A 20,654-nucleotide genomic window follows, 5' to 3' on the forward strand; every position below is an offset into this window, starting at 1 on the left:
ATGCAAGAGAAAGGTCAAGGTAGTAATGTTCTGTGTTAAGGAAGGTAAATGCAATGCTGGCATTTATTTCAAGGAGAATAGACTATAAAAGCAAGGAAATAATGCTGAATCTTTCTAAGACACTAGTCAGGCCGCACCTGGAGACTTGAAGTATTAACAAAAATTTTGGTCCCTTTATCTCGAAAAGTAGGTGTTGTCATTGGAGAGAGTCCAGAGCAGGTTTACCAGGATGATTCTGGGAATGAAGGGATTAACATATGATGAACGTTTAGCAGCTTTGGGCCTGTACTCACTGGAATTTAGAAGTGGGGGGGGGGGAGGTGGGGATGGAAATCAGATTGAAACCACTGAATGCTGTAAGATCTAGATAGGGTGGATGTGGAGAGGATACTTCCTATGGTGGGAGTGTCCAGAACCAGAACTAGAACTAGAGGGCACAGGCTCAAAAATGAAGGGCAACCTTTTAGAACAGAGTTAAGGAGGAATTTTTTTAGCCAGGGAGTAGTGAATCCATGGAATGCTGTGCCACAGACTGCGGTAGAGTTCAAGTCGATGGATATATTTAAATTGGAAGTTGATTGTTTCCCAATTGGTGAGGGCATCAAAGGATATGAAGAAAAGGCAGGCATATGGGGTTGAGTGGGATCCAGGATCAGCCATGATGGAATGGTGGAGCAAATTCAATGGGCTGAATGGCCTAATTCTGCTCCTGTGTCTTATGGTCTTCTGGTCTAAGGCAATATCTATATGACATATGTACTTTGATAATAAAATTACTGTGACCTTGACCAACATTTTATGAGTAGAAAAGGGAAACCTCTGAATGCTGATAATTACTGATGAGGCCTTTGACGGTCAGGGTTGACCATAGACGGTGTTGTCCTAGCTGTCTAGATACACAAGCCTGGGCAGTAGGATATGGAGAGCAAGCTGTTGCCCATGTAACAGGCTCCCCAACTCCACACATCTGATGAACCCAAAGGAATGAGAAAGACTGATACAGTTTGGCACCGCTGTCATCACAGGAGTTGTCAATCAACATTGAACTCAACATAGGATTGCCTGAGGGACTCTGCCTTTGGATTTTTCACTTGGGGTTTACTCTGCAAGCCTTCCCATGGGAAGGTATCACCGCAAAGCAGTGGAGATTTGAGATCAGAATTTTCCTTCTCCTAGGTGAGCTGCCAACCATGGCTGGCGAGTCCCACCTGCCAGAAGTGATTGGTTTTAGGGTGCCAGTAACCCGCCTTTGCCCTTTCTCCTGTCAGTAGAAATGGTTCCACCAGGCTTAGTAGCTAAGCCACACGAGACGGCCAGGAGCTGGACTTGCTTGTCAGAGGTTATTTGAAGGTCACACCATTGGAAGCGTTTAATAGGTAGCGGGAGCTTATCACCATTGCCACATCCCACTATAACAACCTTAAGGAACCTGATTATTACTATTGATTAAAAAACATGTCTTTAAGCAATGTCTTAATCTACTAACAACACCTTAGGATACCATATTGATAAAGCACTGAATGATGAACCAGTGTAAAGAAATATTCCACATCAAATTAAAGTAAGCATATAAAGATTATAAATCACTGTATTAATATATAACCCCACAATTTAACACAGAACAGTTACATCTTGGGATTTAATTGCTTTGCCACATCATTGGTCAAGAGACCCATCCATCCAGCATGGGTAAAGCCCTCTCCACCACCAAGCACATCTATATAGAGCGCTGTCGCAGGAAAGTAGCATCCATTATCGGAGACCCCCACCAGACAGGAGGTGATCTCTTCTCACTGCTGCCATCAGGAAGATGGTACAAGAGCCTCAGGACCCATACCACCAGGTTCAGGAACAGTTACTAACCCTCAGATATCAGGCTTTTGAACTAATGGGGATAACTTCACTCAACTTCATTTGCCCCTTCACTGAACAGTTCCCACAAACACGAGAAAATCTGCAGTTGCTGAAAATCCAAAGAAACACACACAAAATGCTGGAAGAACTCAGCAGGTCAGACAGCATCTATGGAAAAGAGTAAACAAACAATGCTTTCAGCCAAGACCTGTCAGGTTCTATTGGGTTTCAGCAGGACTCAAGTGCAGACCAACGAATACTTCTTCACCAGGGTTTATTAAGGAGCACAAAGGCAATGGTCTTTCAAAAACAGAAGGCAGGCATGGATCCAAAATGACAAGCAGAGGTCTTACCAGGAAAGGCAGTCGGGCGAGGGCAGACAATCCAGAGCACACAGGCAAAAATCAGGTCCAGGAACAGGCAAAATCCAAACACAGAATCAGGCAAAACCAGTTGGCAGAAGTCGCAATGACGGGCTAGAACAACACAGGTCAGAACTGGGATGAACTAGCAGAGAATGCTGTCTGTATCTTGTTTTACGGCGGTTGGCATCCAGCTTAATGGTGCATTACCGCCACCCTCTGCTCCAGAATGTGCACTAGACATACATTCTAAATCCCTTCACCCAATCACACACACCCCTACACTTCACCTTCCCATCTTTGACCATCCTAGTATCCTATTCCTGTTTATTCGTCATATTCTATAAAAAACCCCTGTACCCCTTAAAAATGCTAAAAATACCCAGACTTGTGCTCTCTCACCCATGCCCAGCAACCCTTTTAATGTGAATTCCTGCATCCCCAACTCCCTTAATTTATTTCTCATCATCTCTCTCTGTATCCCATACTTCCTGCAACTCAGAACTACATGTTCTACTGACTCCTCTTCCTGACATTCCTCACACAATCCTGTCTGGTGTTTCCCTATCATTTTCAATGTTTTGTTTAATGCACAGTGCCGCAGCCTTAACCTAGTCCACAGTTTCCTCTCTTCTGATCCACTACCTACCCTAGTAACTGCAACACTCTTTTGTATTTGATATAAATGCCTCCCTTTCCCCTCCCTGTCCCATCTTTCTTGCCACATTCAGTTGACTTTTTCCCAGATTACACACTTAACCTCTGCTTTACTGATACTAATGTGCATTTCCACATTTTCTTTCTTTAACACCCTCTTTGCCAACTTATCCACCCTCTCATTCCCCTTCACCCCTACATGTGCTGGAATCCATAGAAATTTTACCTGACCTCCCTGATTTGCAATCCTTGTAACTAACTGAAGGACTTCATAAAGTACATCTTGCCGACTGTTTATGTGAAAAGACCTTAAACTTGCTAGAACGGAGGATGAATCTGAACATATCAATGCTTTGACTTGTCTGGCTTTCTGCACCCATTGCAACGCAACCAACACTGCCAGCATCTCCACTGTAAACACCCCTAACTTATTAGATGTTCTTCTGCTGATTCCAATTTCTTTTGCTGTATGACCAGCCCAAACCCTGTCACTCCTGTTGCAGGCTCCTTCGCACCATCTGTATAAATGGGAGTATAATCACTATACTTTTCCATCACATGACAGTTAAATGCATTTATATATCTGTTTTATATCTTTCTTTCCTTTTTACCTCTAACAAATGCCAGTCTATGTCAGGCCATACAAGCTTCCATAGAGCTACAACCAGATAAACTACTGAAGGACTTATCCTCAGATCAAATACTCCACATTCTTTCACAATATCATTCTCTACCCGACTAAAGGTATCCCTCTGAAACCTCCCATTTTCCCAGCACTCCTACAACACTCCTTTAGTAGGGTGAGAATCATTGTGCCCCTGCAAGTTAGCCCAGTAGTTTGCCATCAGTTGCATCCTTCTTAGTTCCAAAGGCATTATTCCCATTTCTACCTGTAGGGCTGACACTGGTGACATTTTAAAAGCCCCACTACACACTCTCAAAGCCTGAGCCTGAATCACATCCAGTTTCCTTATAAGAAACCTAGCTGCTGATCTAGTCAAGACGGGGGTTAAATGGACAGGGTAATGAGTGAAAATTAGAAACAGCTGGGTGCAAATGAGGAGACAAGCAGGTAATTGGAGGAAGTCCAAAAAAGGAAAGGGGTTGGGCCAGAACCTACATGGGCAGGTGAAAGAAAACAGAAATTAAAGACTGTTGTTATCCAGAACTACCAGCAGAGGCCCTTCGACGCAGTGTTCAGGCCGGATCCTTAACAAGTCCCTTCTTCAGGACCATAATCCATGAACATACTTTCAAGGAATCTTCATCTCATATTCTCATCATTTAGTGCTTATTTATTTATTATTATTTTTTCTTTTATATTTGCATAGATTGTTGTCTTTTCCACATTGGTTCTTTGTCCGTCCTGTTGGGTGTGGTCTTTCATTGATTCTATTATGGTTTTTGGATTTACTGACTGTGCCCACAAGAAAATTAATCTCAGAGTTGTGTATGGTGATATATATGCACTTTAAAAATAAATTTACTTTGAACTTTGAACACAAGAGATTCTGCAAATGCTGGAAATCCAGAACAACACACACAAAATGCTGGAGGAACTCCGCAGGTCAGGCAGCATCTATGGAAATGAATAAACAGTCGATGTTTCAGGCTGAGACCTTTCTTCAGGGCCGGAAAGGAAGAAGAAAGACTTCAGAATGAAAAGGAGGGGAGGGAAGAAGGACAACTACAAGATGATGGTGGGTGGGAAAGACAAAGGGCTGGAGAAGAAAGGATCTGATAGGAGAGGAGAGAGGACCATGGGAAAAAGGGAAGGAGGAGAGACACCGGGGGGAATATTATGAGGTGGTATAGGAACATCAATGCCTTTAAGTGAAAATCCTATAAAAAAATAGTGAGTTTGACCCAGTACATCAGGGGTAAAGCCTTCTCAGCCACGCCTTTAAGTGAAAATCCTATAAAAAGTAGTGAGTTTGACCCAGTACATCAGGGGTAAAGCCTTCCCAGCCGTCGAGAACATCTACACGAAATGTTGCCATAAAAAAGCAGCATCCATCATCAAAGATCCTCACCACCTGGGCCATGCTCTTTTCCCACTGCTGCCATCAGGTAGAAGGTACAAGTGCCTCAGGACTCACTCCACCAGATTCAAGAGGAGTTACTACCACTCAACCATCAGGCTCTTGAACAAAAAATGATAATTACATTCATTCTATTTCTGGTGCTCCTTCAACCACTTTAAGGACTATTTTATCTTGTTATTTCATGCTGTCCTTGCTTATTGCTATTTATTTATATTTGCATATTCTGCACAACTGTTGTTCATTGATCCCGTTTACAGTTACTGTTCTATAGGTTTGCTGAGTATGCCCGCAGGAAAAAGAATTTCAGGTTGTCTGTGGTGTCCCGTATGTACTCTGATAATAAATTTAACTTTGAACTTTGAACTTTGATAGGCAGATGAGGAGAAGAGGTAAGATGCCAGAGTGGGAATGGAAGAAGAGGGAAGGGAAAAGATTTTTTTTACCTTTTACTTCAGGAGATCAAAAGTCTTTTTATCTGAAGAAAGTGGATTTCTATTCATTGGAATGAATTGTTATTGATTCTGAAATTATTTTGAATCACATCTGGAAAATTAACAAGATGAAAATGGTTTCTGTTTGGAACATAGTTTCTTCTAGCATTCGCAAGCTTCCGTTCCATAAACCAAAGTGATCCCACAAACCATAATTAATCCACTTTTCTGTCATTTTTGTTTACTCTTTTGGTGGCGCAGATTTGCAATTAAACACGAATATTGCTCCCACACGAGAAAACACTTTTTCACGAGAAGCGGAGATATTTTGCTCAGTGTAGCAACGGATGACAGAACTACAGGGAGGGCCAGCCTCTGTCGTTCAGCGTGATGCCATTCCCAAAACTCTACCAGCTGGTGAAATGCCAGGACTTATGATTTAACCACTGATCATTACTTAAATGAATCAAGAATGTGGCACAAGGACTTAATTAGAGACCACCCACCGACTATGTGGAGACTTGAACTTTGAAAATGCACAGCGAATGTTTGCTCAAGCCCACGGCTCATTGGTTTGTGGATCCCTAGCGCAAGGAGAGGTGATAGTCCAGAGGCAATAGCTCAGGAGGATAAACTACCATGGTCTGTCTCACCCAGCCATGATCTTCCCTTAATTGCTCAATTAAAGCCATTTCTAAACAGACAGGGCGATCAGTGATATCTGATTCTCTGAGTCATATTTCAAAGGCTTCCTATTGCTCTGAATGACCTGATCTACTTCTGTGGGACTGCCGTTTTTCCATGGAATGCATCCTGCTCACCACAGATCCCAGGGGAAAGTGATTTGCTAAAGTTTTACCTTTGAAAGTAAGAGCGTTTTTTATGTTGGCTTAATTTTCCCATTTCCGGACTCTCTCTGTCAAGCAGTTTGGTCTGTCACGGCAAATAAGCCTCTGCTCTATATTGATGGCAGCAAACTAATTTTCAGTGTTTTGTGTGTATGTGTGTGTGTGTGTGTGTGTGTGTGTGTGTGCGCGCGCGCGCGTGCGCGTGCGCACGCGCATGTGACTCTGTGTATGGGTCTGTGCATGCATGCATATGTGTATGTATGTCTGTGTGTTTATGTATACATGCTGTTGTGTGAATCTGTGTGTATGTGTGTGTTTGTGCATCTGTTAAGTATGAAGTACAAAGTACAAAGTTCAAAGTATATTTATTATCAATGTACTGTATATTTTCATACCTTGAGATTTGTCTCCTTACAGGCACCTACAAAACAAAGAAATCCAAAAGAACCCAGAAGAAGAGACCGTCAAATATCCAATGTGCAGAGAGAAAAAAAGACAAGTCGTGCGAATAATAAAAGTAAGCAAATATGTTTGAGTCTCCTCGCACGTGTGTGTGTGTGTGTGTGTGTGTGTGTTTGTGTTTGTGTGCGCGTTTCTGCATGCGTGTGTTTGGCTATATTGGTTTTGGAGGTGAACTTTGGAGAGCTATTTTGGAGAGTCATTTAGGTGAGTCACCTGGGGCAGCTCAGCAGCGTGGCATAATGACGTGCAGTGCCACTGTCTATAAGGAGTTTGTGTGTTCTCCCTGTGACCATGTGGGTTTCATCTGGGTGCTCTGGTTTCCTCCCACATTCCAAAGGCGTACATAGAACATAGAGTGTAGAACAGTACAGGAACAAGCCATTCGGCCGGCAATATCATGCTGAACCTACTGAAAAGCAAATCAAAAACACGCAAACACTAATCTATCCTATCTACACCATGTCCATATCCTTCCATCTTCCTTAAATCCATGTGCCTATCCAAATTTCTCTTAAAAGCCTTTAATGTATTTGTCTCTACCACCATAACAGACAGCACATTCCAAGCATCCACCACTCTCTGAGTGGAAAAGAATTATCCCTCACATCCTCCTCTCACCTTCAATATATCCCCTCTGGAATTAGACATTCCAGCACTGGGAAACAGATCCTGTAAACCTCTATCAGTCTCCCCTCAGCCTCCAGCACTCCAGAGAAAACAACTCATGTTTATCCAACCTATTGTGATAGCATATGCCTTCTAAACCAAGCAGCATCCTGGTAAACCTCTCCTGAACCCTCTCCAAAACCTCAACGTCCTTTCTATAGTGGGGACACCGGAACTGTGTGCAATACTCCAGCTGTAGCCTAACCAGAGTTTTATACAGTTGCAACATAACTTCCTGACTTCTGAACTCAATGGTTTGACTAATAAAAACAAGCATTCCATATGTCTTCTTAAAGAATTCATGACTCAATTGGATGTAGCCACTTCCAACGAGCAATGAACTTGGATCCCAAGATCTCTCTGTTCAGCAACACTATTAAGGATCTTGCCCTTAACAGTGTACTGTGTCCTTGCACTTGCCCATCCAAGGTGAAACGCCTCACATTTATCTGGGTTAAACTCCATTTGCCATTTCTTAGCCTATACAGTGGCATGCAGAAGTTTGGGCACCCCTGGTCAAAATGTCTGTTACTGTGAATAACGAGTAAAAGACAAACTGATTTCCAAAAGGCATAAAGTTAAAGATGACACATTTCTTTAATATTTTAAGCAAGGAAACTTCTTATTTCCATCTTTTACAGTTTCAAAATAACAAAAAAGGAAAAGGGCTCGAAGCAAAAGTTTGGGCACCCTGCATGTACCCTACTTAGGCACCCGACTTAGTAAAACCTCCTTTGGCAGTATCACAACTTGTAAACACTTTCTGCAGCCAGCTAAGAGTCTTTCAATTCTTGTTTAGGGGATTTTCTCCCATTCTTCCTTGCAAAAGGCTTCTAGTTCTGTGAGATCTTGGGCCGTCTTGTATGCACTGCTCTTTTGAGGTCTATCCACAGATTCTCGATGATCAGGGGACTGTGAGGGCCATGGCAAGGCCTTCAGCTTGCACCTCTTGAGGTGGTCCATTGTGGATTTTGAGGTGTGTTTAGGATCATTATCCTGTTGTAGAAGCCATCCTCTTTTCATCTTTGGCTTTTTTACAGACAGTGTGAAGTTTGCTTCCAGAATTTGCTGGTATTTAATTGAATTCATTCTTCCCTCTACCAGTGAAATGTTCCCCGTGCCACTGGCTACAACACAAGCCCAAAGCATGATCGATCCACCCCCATGCTTAACAGTTGGAGAGGTGTTCTTTTCATGAAATTCTGCACCCTTTTTTCTCCAATCATACTTTTGCTCATTGCGGCCATAAATTTCTATTTTAACTTCATCAGTCCACAGGACTTGTTTCCAAAATGCATCAGGCTTGTTTAGATGTTCCTTTGAACCTTTTGAATAGAACTTGAATGGGATGCAGGCAGATGAAACTGAACATTTGCCCATCCTCCACTTCTGTCTTCATCGACTTCAACCTTGCTCGATGCCTCAGTTGGAGAGAAGCATTGGAATCAGTCATGGGCTGGTGTCCCATCTCCAGGCTTCTTGGCCTTGAGGCTGTACACTTCACTCGAAGCCTCATGGAACACCCTCAGAGACAGTAAAGCACCAGGTCACCATATCAGCCCAAAAACACAACATCCGAATGTAAATCACAAGACAACTCAAGACTGATCAACTTTTCCCTGTAGCGCATGGCCTCAAATCAAGACAGCATGCTGGTAAACCAGTGCACCCTCTCCAAAGCTTTCACATCCTTCCTATCATGAGAAAACCAGAACTGATCAGAATTAACTGATCTTATACCTGTGTTGATTCACTGAGATAGAGTGCTGATCATTAAGGACCCTCACTATCCAGGAGTCTGAAGATACACACTCAAAGTTCGAAGTAAATTTATTATCAAAGTAGATACACGTCACCATATACAACACTGATTTTCATTTTCATGTGGTTATTCACAGTAAATACAAAGAATCACAATAGAATTAATGAAAAACCGCACAAGGTGGGTTCAACATTTTAGGATCAGAGTCTACCCCTCTGCCATTAGGATTCTGATGGTCCATGAGCCCATGAACACTACCTCACTATTTTGCTGCCTTTTTGCACTACGTATTTATTTTTTTATATATTTCTTGTTGTAACAGCTTTTTATGCATTGGAATGTACTGCTGCCACAAAACAACAAAGTTTGTGACGTACAGTATATCTGTGATAATAAACCTAATTTAGATTCTAATGCTAACCTTTCATAATCCTGACGAGAGGTATCATAATGGTCTATTTATAGTGAAATGCCTCCTACTCAATGCGCTGTCAATAAACTATGGTACATGTTAGAGATTGGTGGTTAGAATTTCCAGTTCAGGTCCTAACACCCATGAATCTCGAATAACTGGCTTCAAAGCAAATTGTGGGACAAACCCAGCAGGTTGAGCATAATCCACAGGAGGTAAGGTGTAGTGGACGTTTCAGATATCAATCCAAAACATCAATTCATCTCTCCCTACAAATGCTGTTCAACTTGCTGAGATCCTCCAACAGATTGTTTTTCACTCCAAAGTCAAAAAATTAAAGTCGAGTTTATTGTTATAACCACAAGTGCAGGTGTGTACAGTTGCAATGAAAAACTTACTTGCAGCAGCATCACAGGCACATGGAGTATTTATAGGAGTATTCATAAGAAAATAAATGAAACATAAATTATGTTTTACAAGGAAGAACACAATTAGAACAAGAAAAACAAAGTCTATTATAGCGAAAAGTGGTCCTAGTGTTACAATACTGAGTTAGGAATTAAGGTTTTGCTGGTTGGCTTAAGAACCTAATGGTTGAAGGGAAGTAGCTGTTCTTGACTCTGGTGGTGAGGGACTTATAGCTTCTGCACCTCCTGCTGACAGTAGCTGTGAGAAGATGGTGTAGCCCAGGTGATGATGGATATTGCCTTCTTGGCCATAAGATACAGCAGCAGAATTAGGCAGCAGCACTTGGCCATTGAATCTGCTCCACTGTTTCATCATGGCCGATCCGTTTCTCTCTCAATGTGCTTGAGACAGCACCTCCTGTAGCTATTACCGATGGTGGGGAGGGATGTGCCCAGGATGTATTGGGCAGAGTCCACGTCACTCAGCAGCTTCTTACGTTTGTAACCTAGACCACAATGCAACTGGTTATGATACTTCCAGCAGATTCCATCATCTATACTCCCTTCTGTCCCTATGTTTAGATTTCCAACCAATGATCACACCCTGACCGAAGCCTTCAAAGTTCTGGAATCCCAGTGCCAGAGGAGGTCATTTGTCAATAACGTCCAATCTGGATGAAAAAACTTAACTTCAGATTAATTTTTGTTACCTGTTCCTCGGCCCATTGATCTGCAAACCACAACCTGCAGTGCTCATCGCAGAGGCCTGATGGTCAAAGTCCTGTGTTCGACGAGTCCAGAAGCTGAGGCCCGAAGGTTACAGCCCCAAGATCGGTGAGTCCAGAATTTAAGGCCCAAAAGTTAAAGTCCCATGATACACAAGTACAAAAGTCAAGGCCCGAAGGTCAAAGTCTAGACTGGAAGTACAAATCTGGAAGTGAAGGCCCAAAGATCAAAATTACATGATTGATAAGTCCTACGGTAGTCAGATGCCTGATGACTACAAATCTGCATGTCCAGGCCAGGGCTGGAGGTTGGAGACCGGATGCCCGTGGGGTTGAGAGTCCAGGGCCAAGGACAGGAAGGCAGGCGTCACCCGTCCTGGGGCTGGGGGCCTGTCTGTCTGTGTGAGTACGTGGGAAAGGGGCTTGCTTTGCTGTTGTTGTTGTTGCCATTGCTTGTGTTCTTCTGTAGAACATGGTGGGCGTGCTGTGTTGGTTCCAGAATGTGTGCCAACACTTACAGGCTGCCCCCAGCACATTGGTGAGGGTGTTGGTTGTCAACGCAAATGGCACATTTCACTGTATGCTTTAATGTACTTGTGATAAATAGATCTGAATCTGAATCTGAAACACCTTCCCAAACACTCTCTTCATCCTCCTCATAACCCACATGAGGATTTCAGTCACCAAGCATTGATATAATTGGTCCTTCATAACCATAGATTGGGCCAAAAACCAGAAACAGGAAATGCAGTGTGGATGACTTCACTTACCTCAAATTGGAACAAAGGAGAGGACTCACTTTCAGGGACACTAAACTCATGTTCTCAGCATTATTTATTTCATTTATTTATTTGCACAGTTTGTTGCCTTTTACACATTGGTTGTTTCAAAGACCTTATGTGTAACTATTCATTGATCTTATTGTATTTCTTTGTTCTATTGTGAATGCCTGCAAGAAAGTGAAGGGTAGTATATGATGGCATTTCTGGTTGGCATCTGGTGACTCATGGTGTTCCATGGGAGTCAGTATTGGGACCGCTTCTTTTCACATTATATGTCAACAATTTCACTGATGTAATTGATGCCTTTGTGGCCAAGTTTGCAGGAAATACAAAAATAAGTAGTGTTGGGCAAGAAGGATGTCAGCAGAAGCACTTACAGGTTTGGAGAATTGGCGGATGGAATAGAGTGTAGGGAAGTGTATGGACATGCATTTTGGTAAAAGGAATAAAGGCATAGCCTATTTTCTAATTTGGAAGAAAATTCAAAAATCAGAGCTACAAAAGGACTTGTAGGATTGTCTAAAAGTTAATTTGCAGGTTGAGTCAGTGGTAAGGAAGGAAAATGCAATGTGAGCATTCATTTCAAGAGAATTAGAATATAAGAGCAAGGATATAATGATGAGGCCTTATAAGGCATTGGTCAAACTGCACTTGGAGCATCATGAGAAGTTTTGGGCCCTTTATCTAAGAAAGGAGATTCCTGAAAATTATTCTGGAAATGTAAGGGTTAATATATAAGGAGTGTTTGATGGCTCTGGGCCTGTACTCACTGGAGTTTAGAAGAATGAGGAAGGATCTCATAGAAACCTATTGAATTTTGAAAGGCCTGGATGGAGTGGATGTGGAGAGGATGTTTCCTATAGTGGGTGAGTCTAGGACCAGAGGACACAGACTCAGAATAGAATAGAAGGATGTCCCATTAGAACAGATATAAGGAAGAATTTCTTTAGTCAGAGGATGGTGAATCTGTGGAATTCATTGCCACAGATGGCTGTGGAGGCTGATAGGTTCTTGATTTGTCAGGGCATAGAACATAGAACATAGAATAGTACAGCACAGTACAGGCCTTTTGGCCCACAATGTTCTGCCGACCCTCAAACCCTGCCTCCCATATAACCCCCCACCTTAAATTCCTCTATATACCTGTCTAGTAGACCCTTAAATTTCACTAGTGTATCTGCCTCCACCACTGACTCAGGCAGTGCATTCCACGCACCAACCACTCTCTGAGTCAAAAAATCTTCCTCTAATATCCCCTTGAACTTCCCACCCCTTACCTTAAAGCCATGTCCTCTTGTATTGAGCAGTGGTGCCCTGGGGAAGAGGCGCTGGCTATCCACTCTATCTATTCCTCTTATTATCTTGTACACCTCTATCATGTCTCCTCTCATCCTCCTTCTCTCCAAAGAGTAAAGCCCTAGCTCCCTTAATCTCTGATCATAATCCATACTCTCTAAACCAGGCAGCATCCCGGTAAATCTCCTCTGTACCCTTTCCAATGCTTCCACATCCTTCCTATAATGAGGCGACCAGAACTGGACACAGTACTCCAAGTGTGGCCTAACCAGAGTTTTATAGAGCTGCATCATTACATCATGAATCTTAATCTTTATCCCTCGACTTATGAAAGCAAACACCCCATAAGCTTTCTTAACTACCCTATCCACCTGTGAGGCAACTTTCAGGGATCCGTGGACATGTACCCCTAGATCCCTCTGCTCCTCCACACTACCAAGTATCCTGTCATTTACTTTGTACTCTGCCTTGGAGTTTGTCCTTCCAAAGCATACCACCTCACACTTCTCCGGGTTGAACTCCATCTGCCACTTCTCAGCCCACCTCTACATCCTATCAATGTCTCTCTGCAATCTTCGACAATCCTCTACACTATCTACAACACCACCAACCTTTGTGTCATCTGCAAACTTGCCAACCCACCCTTCTACCCCCACATCCAGGTCACTAATAAAAATCATGAAAAGTAGAGGTCCCAGAACAGATCCTTGTGGGACACCACTAGTCCCAATCCTCCAATCTGAATGTACTCCCTCCACCACGACACTCTGCCTTCTGCAGGCAAGCCAATTCTGAATCCACCTGGCCAAACTTCCCTGGATCCCTTCCTTTCTGACTTTCTGAATAAGCCTACCGTGTGGAACCTTGTCAAATGCCTTACTAAAATCTATATAGGTCACATCCACTGCACTATCCTCATCTACATGCCTGGTCACCTCCTCAAAGAACTCTATCAGGCTTGTTAGACACGATCTGCCCTTCACAAAGCCATGCTGACTATCCCTGATCAGACCATGATTCTCTAAATGCCCATAGATCCTATCTTTAAGAATCTTTTCCAACAGCTTTCTCACCACAGACGTAAAGCTCACTGGTCTATAATTACCCGGACTATCCCTACTACCTTTTTTGAACAAGGGGACAACACTTGCCTCCCTCCAATCCTCCGGTACCATTCCTGTGGACAACGAGGACATGAAGATCCTAGCCAGAGGCTCAGCAATCTCTTCCCTCACCTCGTGGAGCAGCCTGGGGAATATTCCGTCAGGCCCCAGGGACTTATCAGTCCCAATGTATTTTAACAACGCCAACACCTCCTCTCCCTTAATATCAATATGCTCCAGAACATCAACCTCACTGATATCGTCCACACCATCATCAAGTTTCCTCTCATTGGTGAGTACCGAAGAGAAGTATTCATTGAGGACCTCGCTCACTTCCACAGCCTCCAGGCACATCTTCCCACCTTTATCTCTAATCGGTCCTACCCTCACTCCTGTCATTCTTTTTTTCTTCACATAATTGAAGAATGCCTTGGGGTTTTCCTTTACCCTACTCACCAAGGCCTTCTCATGCCCCCTTCTTGCTCTTCTCAGCCCCTTCTTAAGCTCCTTTCTTGCTTCCCTATATTCCTCAATAGACCCATCTGATCCTTGCTTCCTAAACCTCATGTATGCTGCCTTCTTCCACCTGACTAGATTTTCCACCTCACTTGTCACCCATGGTTCCTTCACCCTACCATTCTTTATCTTTCTCACCGGGACAAATTTATCCCTAACATCCTGCAAGAGATCTCTAAACATTGACCACATGTCTATAGTAAATTTCCCTGCAAAAATATCATCCCAAATCACACCCGTAAGTTCTAGCCTTATAGCCTCAGAATTTGCCCTTCCCCAATTAAAAATTTTCCTGTCTTCTCTGATTCTATCCTTTTCCATGATAATGCTAAAGGCCAGTGATCGGTGGTCACTGTCCCCCAGATGCTCACCCACTGAGAGATCTATGACCTGACCCGGTTCATTACCTAGTACGAGATCTAATATGGCATTCCCCCTGGTCGGCCTGTCCACATACTGTGACAGGAATCCATCCTGGACACACTTAACAAATTCTGCCCCATCTAAACCCCTGGAACTAATCAGGTGCCAATCAATATTAGGGAAGTTAAAGTCACCCATGATAACAAACCTGTTATTTTTGCACCTTTCCAAAATCTGCCTCCCAATCTGCTCCTCTGTATCTCTGCTGCTACCAGGGGGCCTACAGAATACCACCAATAGAGTAACTGCTCCCTTCCTGTTCCTGACTTCCACCCATACTGACTCAAAAGAGGATCCTGCTACATTACCCACCCTTTCTGTAGCTGTAATAGTATTCCTGACCAGTAATGCCTCCCCCTTCCCTTTTTTCCGCCCTCTCTATCCCTCTTAAAGCACTGAAATTCAGGAATATTGAGAATCCATTCCTGCCCTGGTGCCAGCCAAGTCTCTGTAATGGCCACTACATCATAATTCCATGTATGTATCCAAGCTCTCAGTTCATCACCTTTGTTCCTGATGCTTCTTGCATTGAGATACACACACTTCAGCCCTTCTACCTTACTGTCTTTACACCGTTTATTCTGCTTCTCTTTCCTCAAAGCCTCTCTGTATGTTAGATTTGGCTTTACTCCATGCACTTCTTTCACTGCTCTATCGCTCCAGGTCCCGTCCCCCTTGCAAATTAGTTTAAACCCTCCCAAACCATGCCAGCAAACCTATCTGCAAGGATATTGCTCCTCCTCGGATTCAGGTGCAACCCATCCAATCTGTACAGGTCCCACCTTCCCCAGAAGAGATCCCAATGATCTAAAAATCTAAAACCCTGCTCCCTGCACCAACTCCTCAGCCACACATTCAACTGCCATCTCCTCCAATTCTTACCATCTCTGTCACCTAGCACTGTCAGCAATCCTGAGAACGCCACCCTTGAGGTCCTGTTCTTCAGCCTTCAGCCTAGTTCCCGAAACTCACCCTTCAGGACTTCATCCCGCATCAAAGGTTATCGGGAGAGACAGGATAATGGGATCGAGAGGGATAATAAATCAGCCATGATGGAATAGCAGAGCAGATTTGATGGGCTGAAAAGCCTAATTCTGCTCCTATGTCTTTAATAATAAATCTGCTTTGAACTTCGAACTTTGAAATAGATTCCAAGAAGTAGCATCCTTCATGAGTTTCCAGCTGCTTTTGCAGAAGAATGTCAAACAGAATAGCCAAACAGCATTAAATTGTAACTGATAATTGGTTCAGTGCAAGTGTTATTAGAGACGGCAGCCTTTTCCCGAGCTTTCTTCTTTTATGGGCTCAGTGGATAGATGTTATTGCGGGCTCAGGATTAGACATGGAGCCCAGAATAAAGCTGATGTGCACCTCGAGATTTACGTCTGACTTTCACTGTCTCGGGTCAGTGTGACTTGAGTTCAAACCCAGACCAGTTCAGGGATGGACCAGGGTCTGCAGCAGATGGAAAATTAATGAGTGTCTTTGAATGTCAAATTAAGCTGAATTCCCAGAGGCACCATAATTTCTCAGGCATCTTAAGGTAAAATAATTAGCATAAGGTCATATCTATTTTTCATCCGTTAAAAACAAAAGCATCATAAAAGTTATGAAATTTATGAGTTTATCATAAATTAATACAATTTTGGAGATGTTCCATTGTTCTTAAAGAGAGGTCATACTCAGCCAGAAGCTGCAAAGAAAGATGGAGTTTTATTTTTCTAAAGATTAGCTGTGTTTGTCACATGTACATTGAAACTTGCAGTGAAATGTGTCTTTTTGTGTCAACACCAACAAAGTCCAAGGATAACGCCGGTGGCAGCCCGTAGTGTCGCCACACCTCTGGCGCCACAGTGGGAGGAAACCAGGGGACACCCACACAGTCACAGGGAGGACATACGGGGAATGACTGGGGCGGGAAATAAACTCCAATCGCCAGTGCTGTCAGGCGCTGCACTAATTGCCATGCGACCATGATACCCCAGTAAGGGCACAATCAGAGAGTGTGTGAGCCCAGAGCTGGAAACGTTGAGTCCCTGATTTAGAACATAGAACACAGAACAGTACAGCATGGTATGGGCACTAGACCCCACGATGTTGTGCCAACCTTTTAACTTACTCTAAGATCAATCTAACCCTTCCCTCCTACGTAGCTCTCTATTTTTCTTTCATCCATGTGCCTATCTAGGAGTTTCTTAAATGTCCCTATTGCATCTGTTTCTACCACCACCCTGGCAGTGCGTTCCACACATCTATCACTCTCTATGTCACAAACCTACCTCTGATATCTCCCCCCCCAACTACATTTTCCTCCAATCACATTAAAATTATGCCCACCTCATTTTAGCCCTTTCCGCCCTGGGAAAAAGTTGGCTTTCCATTCGATCTAGGCCTCTAATCACCTTGTACATCTCTATCAAGTCACCTCTCATCCTCCTCGGCTGATTTACAGTTTGATCTTTAGCCTCTCAGGTCAGCAGTGCCAATTACTGGGAGGCATTTTTCGTTCACACACTATAACTTAAAGCCAATCCTTCTCCTTAATGTGGGGCTTTCTAACCTTCCTGTGTCGAACAAACCACACAACCTTTCAATAAAAATAGAAAGCATATAAATCAACAGCTGGGAGTGTACAAAAGTCCAATTACCACCCAGTATTCTGGGATAGAACCTATATCAGGGGTGAGATCTGACAGATGGTCACACCCAGAGTTCTAAATGACTTCCCCATTCCAGTCTCTGGTTGTAGTATGTCCAGCTTTCTATTTACACTTCTAGATTCCCAGCATTTGTGTGGGCTTTCTTGTTTCTAAGTTATTCTTGTTTTATTATGGAAACAGGACCCTCTCTCCACTCCTGGGTTACCATTCAGATTCTGATTTATTTAACACGCATAATCCATCATTCAGCATCAGAGACATCCAACAATCATGACATGCTCTCTTCTCGCTGCTGCCATCAGAAAAGAGGTTCAGGAGCCTCAGGACCCCCACCACCATGTTCCAGAATAGTTACTACCATTCAACCAGCCGGTTCCTGAATCAGAGGGGATAATTTCGCTTACCCCAACACTGAAATGTCCCCACAGCCTATGGACTCACTTTCAAGGATTCTTCATTTTATGTTCTCAATATTTATTTCTTAATTCTTTTTTTTAATCTTTTTGTATTTGCTTTCTTTTTGCACATTGGTTGTTTGTCTGTACTGTTACATGTGGTCTTTCATTGATTCTATTGTGTTTCTTTGTATTTATTGTGAGTGCCTACAAGAAAATGATAATAAATGAACTTTGAACATACATCGAAACATACAGTGTAAAGTGTTGTTTGCGTTAATAACCAACACAAACGAAGTATGTACTTGGGGGTCACCACACATTCTGGTGTCAACATAGCATTCCCATAACGCTTGGCAGAACAACACAAACAATAACAATAACAACAACAACCAAACAAACAAAATAAAAACCACCTTGTCTGTTTTCATGGCACAGGAAAGATGCAGAAATATTCAGAAAGACAACTCCTGTATCTTATTTCTGTGAGCAGAAAGCAAAATTAGATTATGAGGACACGCAGTCCTCTTTTAATGTCATTTAGTAATGCATGCATGAAGAAATGATACAATGTTTTTCCAGAATGATATCACAGAAACACAAGACAAACCAAGACTGAAAAACTGACAAAAACCACATAATTATAACATATAGTTAAAACAGTGCAAAGCAATACCGTAATTTGAAAAGAACAGACCATGGGCACGGTAAAATCACAGAGTCTCTCAAAAGTCCCATCACCTCACGCAGACGGTGAACCTCCAGCGCCGCAAACTTGCCGATGCAGCATCCTGGAAGCATCCGACCATAGACTGAATTCGAGTCTGTCCAAAAACTCCAAGCCTCCGACCAGCTCCCCGACAACGACGCACCGAGCACCATCTCTACCGAGCGTTTCGACCCCAGCCCCGGCAACAGGGGATATGCAAGGCTGAAGATTTGGGGCGTTCCCTCCGGAGATTCTCGATCGCGCAGTAGCAGCGGCAGCACTGCAAGCATTTCAAAAGTTACTCCAGATGTTCCTCCGTGCTTCTTCATGCCTGTCTCTATCAAATCAGGATTGTGCACGGCGTCCTACTTCACAGATACAATATCAATTCCGAACGACCGCGCGCGCAGCAGGTGAGTCAGCAAGTCCAGAGTTTGAACCTGAAATTCACTGTCCTGTCATCAGCTAGCCCTGAGATTGATATCAAAGAATGAAGCCCAAATTTGATTGGAAGTGTGGAAGTCAAAGCCTGGAAACTGGAGGCTGGAGCCCTGGAGCCCTGGGGTTGGAGGACTTTCTGTGTATGAGAAGGAAAAGGGTGTGTTTTGCTGCTGCTGTTTTGTTGCCTGTTGTATTCTGTTTTATGTTGTTCTGCCAAGCATGGTGGCCATGCTATGTTGGCACCAGAATGTGTGGTGACACTGACAGGCTGCCTCCAGCACATCCTTGGGTATGTTGGTTGGCAACGCAAACTACACATTTCACTGTATGTTTCAAAGTATTGTACACGTGATAAATAAATCTGAATTTGAATCTGCATCATGCACAGATGATTTAGTGGTGATATATTGGTCACCCTGCTATAGGAAAGTCGGTTGCATCATGGCCTGGTATGGAAACACCAATACCCAGGAATGGAAAATCCTACAAAAAATAGTGGATACAAGTCTATCTCCCCTTCTATGAACACATTTACATGGAGCAGAGCTGCAAGAAAGCAGCATCCATCATCACTCTCCAGGCTACGCACTACTGTTGTGGAGGAGGTACAGAAGCCTTAATCCCACACCACAAGGTTAGGGAAAGGTCATTTCCCTAAAGACATTAGGCTCCTGAACCAGCGTGGATAACTTCAACTCTGAACTGAATCTACAACCTACAGTCTCACATTGGGACTGCACAACTTGTGGCTCAGTATTGAATTTTTTTTTTTGCAGAGTTTGTCTACTTTTGCACACTGGTTGTTAGTCAGTCTTTGTTTATGCACGAGGCCATCCGTTGGTTGGATCAACCGTGGAAATTGCGTCCTGGCTGGCGCACAACCAGGACGTGATATGCACTAGCTGCTCAATCAACCATACACCGCCTGCTCCCATGGCTTCACGAGACCCTGATCATGGGGTGGTGCTAAGCAGGCACTACACCTTACCGGAGGCTGACCTGCAGGCTAGCAAAGGGAAGGAGCGCCTCACACCCCCTTTGGTGAGACATGCCTCCACCCCGCCACCCAAGTCATTCAGTTACCAATTGTAAACAAGAGAAAACCTGCAGATGCTGGAAATCCAAAGCAACACACACAAAAAATGCTGGAGGAACTCAGCAGGCCAGGCAGCATCTATGGAAAAGAGTACAGCCAATGTTTTGGTCCAAGACCCTTCATCAGGACCAATTAAAGCTTAGAATTATTCACTTTCACTTGGCGTCTGGACAGTACCTAGCCCTACAAACATCTGTGAGAGATATACAACTCACCATTCACACTCCTCTTTACAGCGTCGGCACAGCTGTGGAAGCTGTGAGCAGTTCCAAGCTCCTGGGAGCGCACATCTTACACAACCTCTCAAGGTCCCAGAACACATCCTACACAGTCAGGATAGCTCACCAATGGCTCTATCTGAGGAGGCTGAAGAGAGATGGACTATGCACACCTATGCTCACAACTTTCTACAGGAGCACAGTAGAGAGCATCCTAACATGCTGTGTCACTGTGTAGTACAGAAACTGCACAGTAGCGCACAGAAAAGTTCTACAAATCTGCCTGATGCATCCCCGGCAGCAGGGTATTCACCATCAAGGACATATATTCAGAAAGGTGTCAGTAACATCATGAAAGATTCCACCCACCCTGCTCATGGGCTG

At 43.5% G+C, this 20,654-nt stretch overlaps 1 long non-coding RNA gene across 2 annotated transcripts in view; it reads left to right on the plus strand.

Moving 5' to 3' along the window:
- The first annotated feature begins 6,624 nt into the window (after window positions 1-6,624).
- The window catches only part of LOC140199725 (uncharacterized), a 33,943-nt gene continuing 19,913 nt past the window's right edge, over window positions 6,625-20,654 (plus strand). For both annotated transcript variants that reach the window (XR_011886475.1, XR_011886474.1), the window contains exon 1: window positions 6,625-6,714. This is a non-coding gene — a long non-coding RNA (uncharacterized lncRNA). The remainder of the gene's footprint in view (window positions 6,715-20,654) is intronic.

This window comes from Mobula birostris, chromosome 6 (genome assembly GCF_030028105.1).
Source record: "Mobula birostris isolate sMobBir1 chromosome 6, sMobBir1.hap1, whole genome shotgun sequence".
NCBI classification, from domain to species: Eukaryota; Metazoa; Chordata; class Chondrichthyes; order Myliobatiformes; family Myliobatidae; genus Mobula; species Mobula birostris.